At 40.8% G+C, this 15,126-nt stretch overlaps 1 pseudogene; it reads right to left on the bottom strand.

Annotated features, from left to right (window-relative positions):
- Positions 1–698: 698 nt before the first annotated feature.
- On the bottom strand, positions 699–4,655 carry LOC119321504 (annotated as a pseudogene).
- Between the last annotated feature and the right edge of the window lie 10,471 nt (positions 4,656–15,126).

The raw sequence follows: 15,126 nt of genomic DNA, 5'->3' as shown, positions 1-15,126 counted from the left end.
TGTCTGAAATTGTTTGCATGGTAACACTAGTTAGTGTAAGAAGAATTCTTGGGTGCTATAGTCCTTTTTTTCAGCATGTGGTCTTTCTACGTGTTGAATAGGTGATGGCCTGTTTCGGCGCAAGCCTCTCAATAAATGGTAAGGGCTACCTCTTTTGAGCCTAATTTTTGGATGTAAGGTGTGTACGTACACAACTTTGATGTTCTCTTGCCACACCACCTCTCTTGTGCCACACTCTCTTGGTGACAAACGAAGTACATAAATGAACACACATGGAGTTTTGGGCAGCGCATAAATCCATGAACCACATCACTACTTGCGTGGTTATTTCCTACCATAAATGTAGCAAGAAACAGTGAAAAGTATGACAAAAAGAATCATAGCAACAAGAGGCAAGTCTGGTAGCGCCCATGAATAAATTCAACATGGATCAAACATAGGTTTTAGTAATTCAACTAGACACTTCAAACCAGTATTCAGTGCGACACACCGACATCACTAATTCAACAATGAATCAAACATAAGTTTGATAATAACTTGCAGCATCACGCAGGTGAAGTAGGCATCGTCTGGTCAAAACAACGATGAGTCCATGATTCTACTAGCCAACACGAAAGAAGTGCCACCATGACCAAAAATGTACTTGCTATAGGGTTTAGGGATAGGGAACTCGGTAAGATGGTAGTATGGCATATCAATCAATTGCCATAATTTGCACGGATAATATGGACATCCATGGTGCTCGTTTGGTTGTTCAACAGCTGAAAGAGGCAGATATCGTCCATCTTCAGATCATTGTCTTTGACCAGCTTCTTCCATCCACTTACAACTCGATAATCCTCACGCGAACAGCTGAACTTCCCCTTCCATTTCTTCCCAAGTAGCTGGAAACAGACGACTTACTTATCTCCAAGATTTTGCTCGGCATACTTATAGGGGACAGTCTATTACAGATTTCAACACAAGAGTTAGTAGATTACTAGTAAATTGTGCATGCGTGTGTGTATGTGTGTAAGCTGAGGTATGACTGGTTATAAATACATACATCATGATCAAGAATACTGTAGTGTTTTCATCAATAAAGAGAAGTAAGTTTCAACAGACTTAAACATTGATGATCGAAGATACACCAAAATATGGAGGGAACCACTCACCAAGATGAATCGCTTATGAATGTTTGTCTTGCCCATCAAAGCTACAAAGATGGGAATGTCTGAGTCTGCCTCACCACTGTTTGAGCGGATAGACTGGACCTTCTCCTTCACCTGCTGCTCCTGAGCAGAGGCTAGTCTGGTACTCTGGTTTTACTTGTGGTAATGCAACCATCCTTCAACTGCTGCTTCTGAGCTGAGGTTAGATTGGCCTTTTTCCTAGAAGCGCGCCTGTAACCTCGCACATTCTGGTCATGATCTTCTGAGGAGAAAGAAGCTGCTGACAGGCCATCTCCTTCTCTTGTGTAAGTACACAAAAACTTGTAAATTTTATAGCTACAAAAGATTGATGTGTGTGTGTTCTTTTTTGACAAGACAAAGTATTGATGTGTCTAACAAGGGAGGGAATATGTTTTGTACTCTTCTCATACCATCCAATGACTCGGAGCTGGAATAACTATTCAGCACAGTCCTGTTGCCCTGACTAGATTCAACCAACTGAAGCTCTGGATGTGTTTCCAGTATTGGTGGTGGCTGCACCGGCAAACAATTCACAGTTTCGCCGCCACGGGGCTTCATTGCCATGGGCTAGGGATCATCATGAGAACAGCTCCTGGCTTCAGTACTTTGCATAGGCTGATGATATTGAACATGAAACTGAGTAGGCGATGGTGTTGGCATTTGTTGGGGAGAGCGGTCCATGGATTCAACAGTTTCTATTTGCTCATGAAGATGAAGCAAGAGAGCGGCAGCGGCTTCAGTACGTCGTGAGGGTGTTTCATCGACAACATTTGTGCGTCTTTCACGCGGGAATAAATCGAGGATGGAGAGAGCTTTCTCACAGCCACGTTGGTCAAAGATGATGACTCTGAAGTGAGAGTTCCCCTTGTATCTGAAGATTATGGTGTCACCAATCTGTAGACTGTACTTCTCGACGAATGGCTCCCATCCTGCTGTAAGCACAAGCTGCTGTTCTTGGTTGCTGGCAACCATAACCATGTAACTACATCCATTTTTTGTTTCAAGTTGGACCTTTCTGGGAATCTCTCCCTTCATACGCTGAACAAATTATTTCGCGATGATCTGCAGATAGAAGTTTCAGAAGATTATTGCTTGTTTGGAAGGACATTTTGTATTCAAGAAGTCAAGATACAGGAAGTACTAGTTGCAACAATTAAACTACATATTTGTACCAAACTATACAGGATGTGTATGTCTAAAGAAAAACACAGCCTACACGTAATTTAAACTAGCGAGAACGTATAAAATCTAGAGAAACTAGCAAAGACACTGTATTTGAATGTGAATTACCATCTGATCTTGAAAACGAGCCGACAAGCGCATCAAGAAATATATTTTTTCATCATCCAAGTTCATATAGTGATACTCTTCCCAGCTTTCGCACCTTTCACAAAGCGCATCCATCTTTGTATGAGACCTGCAATGCAATGGTCATTTGGAGTGAAATTTGAACTGGTCCTTTATGAACTGAAACCATCTATATCTATATCTATATCTATACCTACTAATAATCTATATCTATATCTATATCTATACCTACTAATAAAGTAAGGTGCGTTTCTCTAATTTTTTCATCCGTTCACACATATTATTATTATTATTGTTTTTTGAGATTTTCTAATATCCGAGCTGGTACTAATTTTTCATCTATTTATAATTAAAAAGTGATTTGTATAGACGCGTTGGGCCTCGGCTCATGCTGCCTCCGCTCAAAAGTATACGGGCTGCGCCCGCGCTCCAGAAGCTGACAAAAATGGCTTGGGCTAGAATTTGGACTGGGCGGCGAGCACTACAAGACATTAAAAAAATGTGCGGCGTGGGCGTATCAATCTCCTGACCTGACGTCCTGACCTGAAGGCAGCTGCCAACTGATCTAGCTCCTTCTATTGTAAAAACATAGGATTCGTAGTTTAATTAATACTCCCACATTGCTATTTTACATAAAATTCCACTAGATTATATACGTTGGGAGTTACAAGAATCAACCAGCGAGGGTGAAATATGGGTCCCGTTTATCCAGGAGAAACCAAAATCCAAAGAATTAATTGTCGTGGCTGCATGTGTGACCATAACAGATTTCATGGGAAAGAAAGGAAAGAACGAACAAAGAAAAGGAAGGAGTACGGGTAAATCAAACATAAAATGGCTATTAATTAAGCCGGCCATAATAGAAAGAGGTGATGAATATAGATTGGACCGACGCCTTCTCAAAATTAGAAGGTTCCATAAAAGAAATACAATTAGAACGTCATAAAAAGTGTTCTCACATTTTAATTTTTGTGTCATTTTCAATGTCTTCTGACTTTTGGAAAATCTTATTCATTTTTCTAAAATCGTTCATGCATCTTAAAATGTCTGTGTAACTTTATTAAGGAATTGTTCATGTATGGAAATAATATTTATATAATTTAAAACATACTCGCCCTTGTCTCAAAAAAATCATGTAATTTTAAAAAGTGTTCATGTGCTTAAAAATATATTCATAATTTAAAAATACCCATGCTCTTTAAGATATTCCATGTGATCTAAAAGGTGGTTGTGTTTCAAAAAGAATGTTGATGCATTTTGAAAAATAAATATGGAATTTTAAAGTCAGTGGGCGTATGATGGACTAGGCGTAGGCAATACCTCAGGAAGGGTGGCCTTCATGCCCCATCTCGACGAGATTAGGTAAAAAAACTATTAAACATTTACTTGCAATGGCGTAGTTTAATGAGAGATGTGAGTGCGGTGGCCCTGAGCATCACCTTTAGATTGACCATATTTGCATGCATTCCAATTAGGTGGATAGCTTGACCATCGGTGAGGGCGGAAAGAAGGATAAATGACAACACGAATGAGATACTATGTTCAAATAGATAACATGCACCCGTGAATGGGTCTTGAGTCATGTTTATTGTACTAGAAGTATGCGATTGTTTTCTTTCGTTGCAACGCACGGGCACGTTTGCTAGTGTATAATAAAGACTAGTACAACAACCGCTTTCATGTGCCTCGTTGGATATTTTTTGGAATAGAGGCTGAAAAGGATCAACCACAACTGATGATGCTTCCTCACGGCCAACCTTATCAAAGATTATGACGCTAAACAGGGAGTTTCCATTGCATGTGAATAGTAAGGAATAACCAATCTTTAGATGGAATTTTTCAACAAATTGGCCCCAACCCAGAGTAAGAAGATGCTTCTCTTGGTACTTGGCAACCTTGATTGGGTAGCTGAAACCATTTCGGGTTTCTAGCTTGATCTCATCCGGGATCTCCCCTTTGAGACGTCCCACAAATTCTTTTGGGATTATCTGCAGAAAGAAATTTACGATCTTATACATGTCTTGAAGGATATGAAGATCTAGATAAAGGCACTACTATTATCCAGGAGATATGCTAATAGCATAATAACAAACCAAGAAATTTTAAGATGCACCAAAACTGCAAAAGAAAAGTTTGAAGAATAATAGTTACCAGCTGTTGTTTGAAGTCACCCATCAATGGCACTTCTCAGACTCCATAGACTTAACAAAGATAGTAAGAAAGGGAAGGGCAACAATAACTAAATTTTTGCAGCAGATGGAAACAAACAAGCACTATGAAGAAGCCAGAGAATTAACAAATGCAGAGTTCCGGAAAAATGGGTATGGAAAACAAAAAAAAATATGGAAAACAAAAACAAAGTGCAGATCTATTGGAAGGATTTACTATGCCCATCCAGCAAGTGGCGAGAAATACTACATGAGAATGCTACTTAACATCGTCAAAGGACGCACATCTTTTGAAGACATAAGGGCATTTCTAACCGATCCCCTATAACCGATTAGTGGACTATATTTAGCTTTTTACCCCACTAACCGGCACCCAGCCAATCCCCAATCCGGCCTAACGGAGTATAAATTTACTCCTCTCCCTAAAAATTTCCCTATTTTTACTCCCTCTTTGCTTCGCCGAGTAAAACGGCGCAACTCTCCTCTGCTGCCTCTCCCTCCCCTCCCGTGTCGCATCTTCACCCCTGCCGCCCCTCCTACCCCTCCCCTCCTTGTCGGCACCGACTGGCCATTGGGAAAGCTTTGTAGGCCCGCCGTTGTCCTTCACTGGTTCTCTTTCTTTACCGTGCTTCCTAGCAACAAGTCTCTCTTATCATAACATTGAATCTTTGATTGTGGGTTATCAAGATCAACAGCAGGTTCAATTTCTACATCATTATTATTACTAGGTTGACCATCAACATGAACATCACCATTAACATTATCACTAGGTTCATGTTCATTACCAGATTGTGTTTCAGCATCAGAAATAGAGATATCATTGGGATTCTCAGGTGTGTCTATAACATGTTCACTAGAAGCATGCAAAGTCCTATCATCTTTCTTTTTCTTTTTCTTAGAAGGACTAGGTGCATCAACAGTAGTTCTCTGAGAATCTTGCTCAACTCTCTTAGGATGGCCCTTAGGATACAAAGGTTCCTGAGTCATTCTACCACCTCCAGTCATAACTCTAACATCATTATCATTTTTCTCATTATTTAATTCATTGAGCAACTCATCTTGTGCTTTAAGCACTTGTTCTACTTGAGTGGTAACAATGCATGCATGTTTACTAATAAGCTTAAGGTCACCTTTAACTCTAGACATATAATCACTCAAGTGTTCAATCATATAAGCATTACGTTTCAATTGTCTACCAACATAAGCATTGAAGTTTTCTTGTTTAACAATAAAATTATCAAACTCATTCAAGCATTGGCTAGAAGACTTATAACGAGTGATATCACCTTCATCAAATTTATAGAGATTATTTACCTTTACTACCTGTGCTAGGTTATCAAGACCATGTATTTGTTCAATAGATGGTAAATTCTTAACATCTTCAGCTTCAATACCTTTTTATTTCGTAGATTTCTTTGCCTCTTGCATATCTTCAGGACTGAGAAATAGAATACCCCTTTTCTTCGGAGTTGGCTTCGGAGTTGGTTCGGGAAGTGTCCTATCATTATCATTGCTCAATATATTATTCAATAGCAATTCAGCTTGATCAACAGTTCTTTCCCTGAAAACACAACCAGCACAACTATCCATGTGGTCTCTGGAAGCATCGGTTAGTCCATTATAAAAGATATCAAGTATTTCATTTTCTTGAGAGGATGATCATGCAAAGAATTAAGTAATTGGAGAAGCCTCCCCCAAGCTTGTGGGAGACTCTCTTCTTCAATTTGCACAAAATTATATATTCCCTTAAGGCAGCTTGTTTCTTATGAGCGGGGAAATATTTAGCAGAGAAGTAATAAATCATATCCTGGTAATTACACACACAACCAGGAGCAAGAGAATCAAACCATATTTTAGCATCACCCTTTAATGAGAATGGGAATAACTTAAGGATATAGTAATAGTGATTTTTTTCCTCTTGAGTTAATAGGGTGGCTATATCATTCAATTTAGTAAGATGTGCCACAACAGTTTCAGATTCATAGCCATAGAAAGGATCAGATTCAACCAAAGTAATTAACTCAGGATCGACAGAGAAATCATAATCCTTATCAGAAATACAAATAGGTGAAGTAGTAAAAGTAGGGTCATATTTCATTCTAGCATTCAAAGACTTTTCTTTCAGCTTAGCTAACAGTTTCTTAAGATCATATCTATCTTTGCAAGCAAAAAGGTCTCTAGCAGTTTCTTCATCCATAACATAACCCTCAGGTACATTAGGCAATTCATATCTAGGGGAGAATCTTCATCATCACTTTCATCAATATTATCAGTTTCAATAATTTCATTCTCTCTAACCCTAGCAAGTTGTTCATCAAGAAATTCACCTAATGGCACAGTATTATCAAGCATAGAAGTAGTTTCATCATAAGCATCATGCATAGCAGAAGTGGCATCATCAATAACATGCGACATATCAGAATCAATAGCAGGTGCAGGTGTCGCAAGTTTACTCAAAACAGATGGTGAATCAAGTGCAGAGCTAGATGACAGTTCCTTACCTCCCCTCGTAGTTGAGGGAAAAATCTTGGTTCTTTCATCTTTCAAGTTCCTCATAGTGATAAGCAGATATAAATCCCAAGTGACTCAAAGAATGGAGCTATGCTCCCCGGCAACGGCGCCAGAAAATAGTCTTGATAACCCACAAGTATAGGGGATCGCAATAGTTTTCGAGGGTAGAGTATTCAACCCAGATTTATTGATTCAACACAAGGCGAGCCAAAGAATATTCTCAACTATTAGCAGCTGACTTGTCAATTCAACCACACCTGAAAGACTTAATATCTGCAGCAAAGTATTTAATAGAAAAGTAGTATGGAAGTAATGGTAATGGTGGCAAAAGTAACGGTAGCAGTTTTGTAGTTATCGTAACAGTGGCAACGGAAAAGTAAATTAAGCAAAGATCAATACGTGAAAAGCTCGTAGGCAATGGATCAATGATGGATAATTATATCGGATGCGATTCCTCATGCAACAGTTGTAACATAGGGTGACACAGAACTAACTCCTGTTCATCAATATAATGTAGGCATGTATTCCGAATATAGTCATACATGCTTATGGAAAAGAACTTGCATGACATCTTTTGTCCTACCCTCTCGTGGCAGCGGGGTCCTATTGGAAATTAAGGGATATTAAGGCCTCCTTTTAATAGAGTATCGGACCAAAGCATTAACACTTAGTGAATACATGAACTCCTCAAACTACGGTCATCACCGGGAGTGGTCCCGATTATTTTCACTTTGGGGTTGCCGGCTCATAACACATAGTAGGTGACTATTGACTTGCAAGATAGGATCAAGAACTCACATATATTCATGAAGACATAATAGGCTCAGATTGAAATCATGGCACTCGGGCCCTAGTGACAAGCATTAAGCATAGCAAACTCATAACAGCATCAATCTTAGAACATAATGGATACTAGGGATTAAACCCTAACAAAACTAACTCGATTACATGGTAAATTTTATCCAACCCATCACCGTCTAGCAAGCCTACGATGGGATTACTCACGCATGTCAGTGAGCATCATGAAATTGGTGACGGAGGATGGTTGATGATGACGATGGCGATGGATTTGCCTCTCCGGAGCCCCGAACGGACTCCAGATCAGCCCTAACGAGGAAGAACAGGGCTTGGCTACGACTCCGTATCGTAAAACATGATGAATCCTTCTCTCTGAATTTTTTCTCCCCAAAAGTGAATATATGGAGTTGGAGTTGAGGTCGGTGGAGCCTCAGGGGGCCCATGAGGCAGGGGGCGCCCCCTAGGGGGGCGCACCCTACACCCTTGTGGACAGGGTGTGGGGCCCCTGATATTGATTCTTTCGCCAATATTTTTTGTTAATTTCAAAAAGTTGTTCCGTGGATTTTCAGGTCATTTCGAGAACTTTTATTTTTGCACAAAAATAACACCATGGCAGTTCTACTGAAAATAGCGTCAGTCCGAATTAGTTCCATTTAAATCATGCAAGTTAGAGTCCAAAACAAGGGCAAAAGTGTTTGCAAAAGTAGATATGTTGGAGACGTATCATCCACCAACTCCTCGTCCCACCGTCATCCCAAAGTTGAGGGGATCTGCGGCTCCTGTCGCCGCTGCCAGATTTGGTGTTTCCGGCCACCGGCGGCTGCGCCTTGCCATGGATTGGCCGGGAAGTAGCCCACACAGCCCCAACAAAGCCTTCGCGCCACATGCAGGTACAGACTCTTCCTCTAGCCACTCTAATCGCTCCTGTCGTCAGTTCATCGACAAATACAAGACCGATCGTTACTCGAGCTTGGCGCTCGCGCAGCGATTCACTGGCTTGCAGTTGCCGGTCATACAGTGCAACGACTGCACACGACAAGTGGTGCACCGAGTTTCTACCATGCCACAACATCCCAGATGGGTGTTCTTCAAATGCACAAATGATATAGGTATGTGCTTGTTTTGATTCGGTTTTTCACCGTATTCGGTTCAATTTCGGTAGCTCATTGATGCTCATCTATGTGTGTAGGATGATGCATGCTCGTTTTAGTATTGGGAAGTAGAATACATTTCTCTATTGATATCACGAAAATTAGTAGATGTTCATGCACTCGTTGCTAGAATTAAGGCTAAACATGAGACTAGATGTGAGATTAGAGAAGAAATTATAGGGGAAGCAACGTCTACTTCTTTAGAATCAAAGAAGAAGACTGAAGTATGCAAGATCGAGAATCAGCAGATCAACAATGAAGGCATCAAGAAGATATTACTCCAACTAGTGGGAGCAATTATGGAAGTTGGATGTCTTCTAAAATGTCTAATTGTGGTACTTGTTTTCTTTGGTCTTGCTCTTCTAGCAAACAATTGATGAATTATTATGTAATCCAATGTCGTTGAATGAAATAACGAAGCAAAGAAATATTTTTCAGTGGCTGAAATTGAAATGCAAATGATTTTTTTACTCCGCTAAGTTTAGGGTATTGGCTAGGTCCGACCAAAACTTAGTGGAGTATATACTCCATTAAGCCTTTTACTCTGTTAACTTTTAGGGGATTGGTTAGAGTTGGCCTAAGAAAAGTAAATGGAGTTTTCCATAGATTATACAAGGCGGCGTGTGAAGCATTAGGATTTCTTGATGGCGACAAAGAGTGGACTGGGTGACTGCAAGGTTACAAATCCAAAAAAATATGTAGGAATCATGTCGGGAAGTTTTAAGTGAAGACATGGAATGCAAACAGAGAAAATCTTGAATTATCCTACACTATGTCTACCAGATAAACAGAAGAAAGATTACAGCTGGCTAGAAATGGAAATGCTTATGAGACAGGCTGGAAATACATGCAAGGAATACCCTGGACTCGAACTACCAAACTCCTCAGGACTAAAAGAACTTGGAAACAAGCTACTCAATGAAGAGATGGACTACAACAAATAAGAGCTAAAAGCTAAACACCTAGGTATCTTTGGTAATCTAAACAGCAAACAACGGCATGCATTTGGCTACACAATAGAATCAGTTGACAATGATTTGAGTAAATAGTTTTTGCAGATGGATATGCCGGTACAGGAAAGACGTACCTATGGAAAGCAATCACAACAAAATTAAGTTCAGAAGGAAAGATAGTATAAGTAGTGGCATCATGTGGTATTGCAGCACTACTTCTACAAGGAGGTAGAACATCACACTCAAGGTTCCATATCCCTTTAATCCTTACAGAAGAGTCAACATGTGACATGAAACAAGGTTCACGCTTGCCAGAATCAATAAATAAAACATCATTAATTATGTTGGATGAGGCTCCAATGGCAAACAAAATATGTTTTGAGGCACTAGACATAACCCTAAGAGATATACTAAGGAATAAAAATGATAACAACAATGAGAGACCCTTCGAAGGTAAGACAATGATTATAGGAGGAGATTTCCGCCAAATTCTTCCGGTTCTACCAAAGGGAAGATGACATAACATAGTAACTGCATCCATTAAAAGGTCATATCTTTGGGAACAATTTGAAATCTTCAAGCTCACAAAAACATGTCACTCACTTTCATGACAACAGATGAAACAAAGAGAAGGCACAGGTAGCACAATTTTTTGAGTGGATATTGAATATTGGGGGTCGAGCAACCACATCTCCAGAAGGAGTGACATACTATTTTTCTACATTCATTGCATCCATATAAAAAGGGAAATAGACCATACAAAGAGTTATACTAACTTGAAACAAAAAGGCAATAATGTTTGTTTTTGAAAGAACGCAATAATGTTGCTGACCTTCAGGCCATTCCTCATGTAAAGCATGCATATCTTCTTGACACAACACCGCATCCATTAAGTATTTTTCTGGTTCTTGAGGTATTTGGCAATTTACATGATTGATTTCCCTGCAAATCATAGCAGCAATACAAAAGAAACAGGGAGAGAAAAGCACAGTATTTTTTTTGTAAAGTTAGGTAGACAGCAATTGTGCCTGCAACGGGACCAACATCCGTCAAGCACCACCAAGTTGGTATGCTTGATGGGCCCCTTGTTAAACAATCATTTCTATCTTTTGATAAAGCCAAAATGTCTTCAAATATTGCTAGTCTTGGTATATCTTTGGGTAAAAATGATGCAATAGTTGATTTCTCAGTTAAAGCTCTTAAGCAAATGGAGGTCGACCGGTTTACGGTTGCTCCTAAAACGCTTCTCACGGCGGACCCATTAGTTTCGGATGAGGAGGATGAGGAGTCCGATGCCAACCCTGGAGGCAGACTCCTCCCTCATCTGGTTAATGATACTACAGAGGTAGACTTTAAAGACACCATGCGTGATACGATGCTTTATGAGCTCGTTGCATCGGTTCGTAAGAACAAGTCTAACTCTGGCAGTAAAAAGGGGCGCCCTAAGAAGAAGACTAAAGTATCCAAACGTAACAAAGTTTCCCCATGAAAGGAATGTTTTGGAATAGCAGAGGTCTTGGGGACTTGGATAAGTACAAACATATTTCCGATTGCGTTAGAGATCATGCCCTCGACTTCGTGGCAATATCTGAGTGCAGTAAGCGCGACTTTCTATCGCGTGATTTGGACCATTTTTCATGTGGCAAAGATTACGAATGGCATATCCTGCCGCCTTCAGGGAGGTCCGGAGGTATCCTTTTAGGAATACACTCTACTTACTTGGAACTTCTGTCAACTTCAAAGGGGGAGTATCATATTAAACTCCACCTGAGAAATAAGTCTGATAATTTCATTTGGAGTCTGGTTGCCGTATATGGAGCCACTCAAGATGAATTTAAAGCGGCTTTCCTAAAAGAACTTGTCAACACCTGCAGAGAAAATCCTCACCCTATGTTACTTGGGGGGGACTTCAATATTCTGCGGTATAGGCAGGATAAAAACAATGACATGTTCGACACTCGATGGCCCTTTCTTTTTAATGCGGTCATTGACAGTCTTGATCTGCGGGAACTCTCCCTCTCGGGGCGTCAATTTACCTGGGCCAACAATAGATCTACCCCGACTTTCGAAAAACTCGGTCGGGTCCTAGTCACTACAGACTGGGAATTTAAATATCCATTAGCATCAGTAAGAGCTTTGGAGAGAATTGAGGCCTTATCGGACCATGCTCCTTTGCTCACTGATTTTGGCCAACCTGCTACCACGTTGAGCCGCCATCAGTTTAAATTTGAACTGGGGTGGCTCACTAGAGAGGGCTTCCCGGATTTGGTTAAAAAGGTGTGGTTACGCCCAACACGGGGCGATACACCGATTCAGCGTTGGAACAATCGCATTAGGGCGTTGCGCCAATTCCTCCGTGGCTGGGCTAAACATACCGCCGGGATTTATAAGAAAGAAAAGCTGCGACTATCCGTCTTGATAGACTCCTTAGATAAAACCGCAGAGGTGAGGCTTTTATCTGCGGACGAGATTGAACAAAAAAGTCATCTCAATGAGCAACTAGCCCGCCTCTTACGCGAAGAGGAGATCAAATGGTACCAACGGTGCAAGACTGACTCGTTCGTACTTGGGGATGACAACACGAAGTACTTCCAAATGTTAGCCAATGGTAGACATAGAAAGAAACGAATTTTCACCCTAGATCAGGATGAGGGCCGCATTGAGGGGGACGGTCCGCTCAAGGACTTTATTACAAAATACTATAAAGACTTGTTTGGTCCGTCCTCGGAAACTACGTTGGAGTTGGATGAGTCTCTTTGTCATGACATTCAGCAAGTTTCGGCTGCGGAAAATGAATTACTAACCTCTGCATTCACTGAGGAGGAAATTCGGACTGCGGTTTTCCAAATGGATCATAACAAATCTCCGGGACTGGATGGTTTTCCGGCGGAGTTTTATCAATTTTTTTAGGATATGTTAAAGTCTGATCTAGTTCAATTGTTTAATGAACTGCATGCTCATAGACTAGACATCTCCAGAATAAATTTTGGTGAAATTATTCTTTTACCAAAGACAAAGGATGCCAATCGGATTCAACAGTATAGACCGATTTGCTTATTAAACGTGAGCTTTAAGATTTTCACCGAGGTCGCGACCAACCGTCTGAATGGGGTCGCAGACCATGTAGTGAAACCTTCTCAGACGGCTTTCATGCAAGGACGGAACATCTTAGACGATGTTGCTGTTCTCCATGAAACAGTTCATGAGCTTCACCGTAAAAAGTTGAACGGTGTCATCTTTAAGATTGACTTCGAGAAAGCTTATGATAAGGTGAAGTGGCCTTTTTTGCTCCAAACTCTTCGCATGAAAGGGTTTTCTGACACTTGGTGCCGATGGGTTGAGAGTTTTGTGTCTGGAGGTAGTGTGGCTATCAAGGTCAACGATGACGTAGGCAATTATTTCCAGACTAGGAAGGGGCTTCGTCAAGGCGACCCCGCATCTCCTATCCTTTTCAACATCGTGGCTGATATGCTAGTTACTCTCATCGAGAGGGCCAAACTAGCTGGACAAATCATCGGGGTCATTCCTCATCTAGTAGAAGGAGGCCTCTCAATTTTGCAGTACGCGGACGACACAATTCTGTTTTTGGATCACGACCTTGAAAAGGCCAGAAACCTCAAATTGGTATTATGTGCTTTTGAGGAGCTCTCGGGCCTGAAGATAAACTTTCATAAGAGTGAACTATTCTGTTTTGGCGAAGCCGCAGAAAATTCACAAGATTATGCGGAGATATTTGGATGCCATTTAGGACAATTTCCGATTAGATATCTAGGTATTCCTATTCATTATCGGCGTTTGACAATCGCTGAATGGAAACATGTTGAAGAAAGACTGGAGAAACGGTTGGCGAGCTGGAAGGCCAAACTCCTGTCCTATGGGGGCCGACTAGTTCTTATCAACTCGGTACTTACCAACATGGTTCTTTATATGCTATCTTTTTTTCATCTGCCAAAAGGTGTTCTCCAACGCCTTGATTATTTTAGATCAAGGTTTTTTTGGCAGAGTGAAAATGAAAAAAAGAAATATCGCTTGGCTAGGTGGAATATTATATGTCAGCCCAAAAGTCAAAGGGAGCTCGGAATCCAGGATCTTGAGATCAAAAACATTTCATTGCTCAGCAAATGGGTATACAGATTACTCACTGAGGATGGTGTTTGGCAGGAGATCATTCGTAATAAATACGTTGGGTCCAAAGCAATCTCCCAGGTTTACTGGAAACCAGGTGACTCTCATTTTTGGAGTGGGGTTATGAAAGCTAAGGAATTCTTCTTCCAATTTGGCACCTTCTCTGTCAGGGATGGCTCCCAGATTCGATTCTGGGAAGACACCTGGATAGGGACTACTCCTCTAAATGTGCAATACCCAAGCTTATATCGAATAGTTGGACATAAGTTTGTCACGATCAAGCAGGTATTGGGACAAGTAAACCCGGATATTTCTTTTCGCAGAACAATTTCTGGACCTCGTTTGAATGCATGGAACGATCTGCTGACTCGTTTGGAAGCTGTCCATCTGTCGGCTGAATCGGACATCTTTAAATGGAACCTGCATCTGAACAGAAGATTTTCGGTTAAATCCATGTACGATGCACTGGTTCATAACGAGGTCCCAGCTGATAATAGAAAATTGTGGAAGCTTAAGATTCCTCTAAGAGTGAAGATTTTCCTTTGGTTTCTCAACAAAGGAGTTATCTTAACTCGGGATAATTTAGCTCGACGAAACTGGCAAGGCAGCAAAAAATGTGTTTTTTGCAATCATAATGAATCCATTAAACACCTATTTTTTGATTGCAAATTCGCTAGATCGGTATGGGCAATAGTCCAAATTGCTTCGAATCTATATCCTCCACGCAGCGTACGGAATATGTTCGGGAATTGGCCAAGGGGAATAGATAAACAATTTTCTAAGCACATTCTTGCGGGGGCGGCTGCCTTATGTTGGGCGTTGTGGCTAACCAGGAATGATATTATTTTTAATCATAAAAGTGTTTCATCTCCTATGCAGGTAATTCATATATGCTCGCGATGGCTCCGTATGTGGTCTATCCTGCAGAGGCCGGAGGACA

Source organism: Triticum dicoccoides, chromosome 6B (assembly GCF_002162155.2).
Source record: "Triticum dicoccoides isolate Atlit2015 ecotype Zavitan chromosome 6B, WEW_v2.0, whole genome shotgun sequence".
NCBI lineage: Eukaryota > Viridiplantae > Streptophyta > Magnoliopsida > Poales > Poaceae > Triticum > Triticum dicoccoides.
This window is presented reverse-complemented; position numbering and strand designations above follow the sequence as displayed.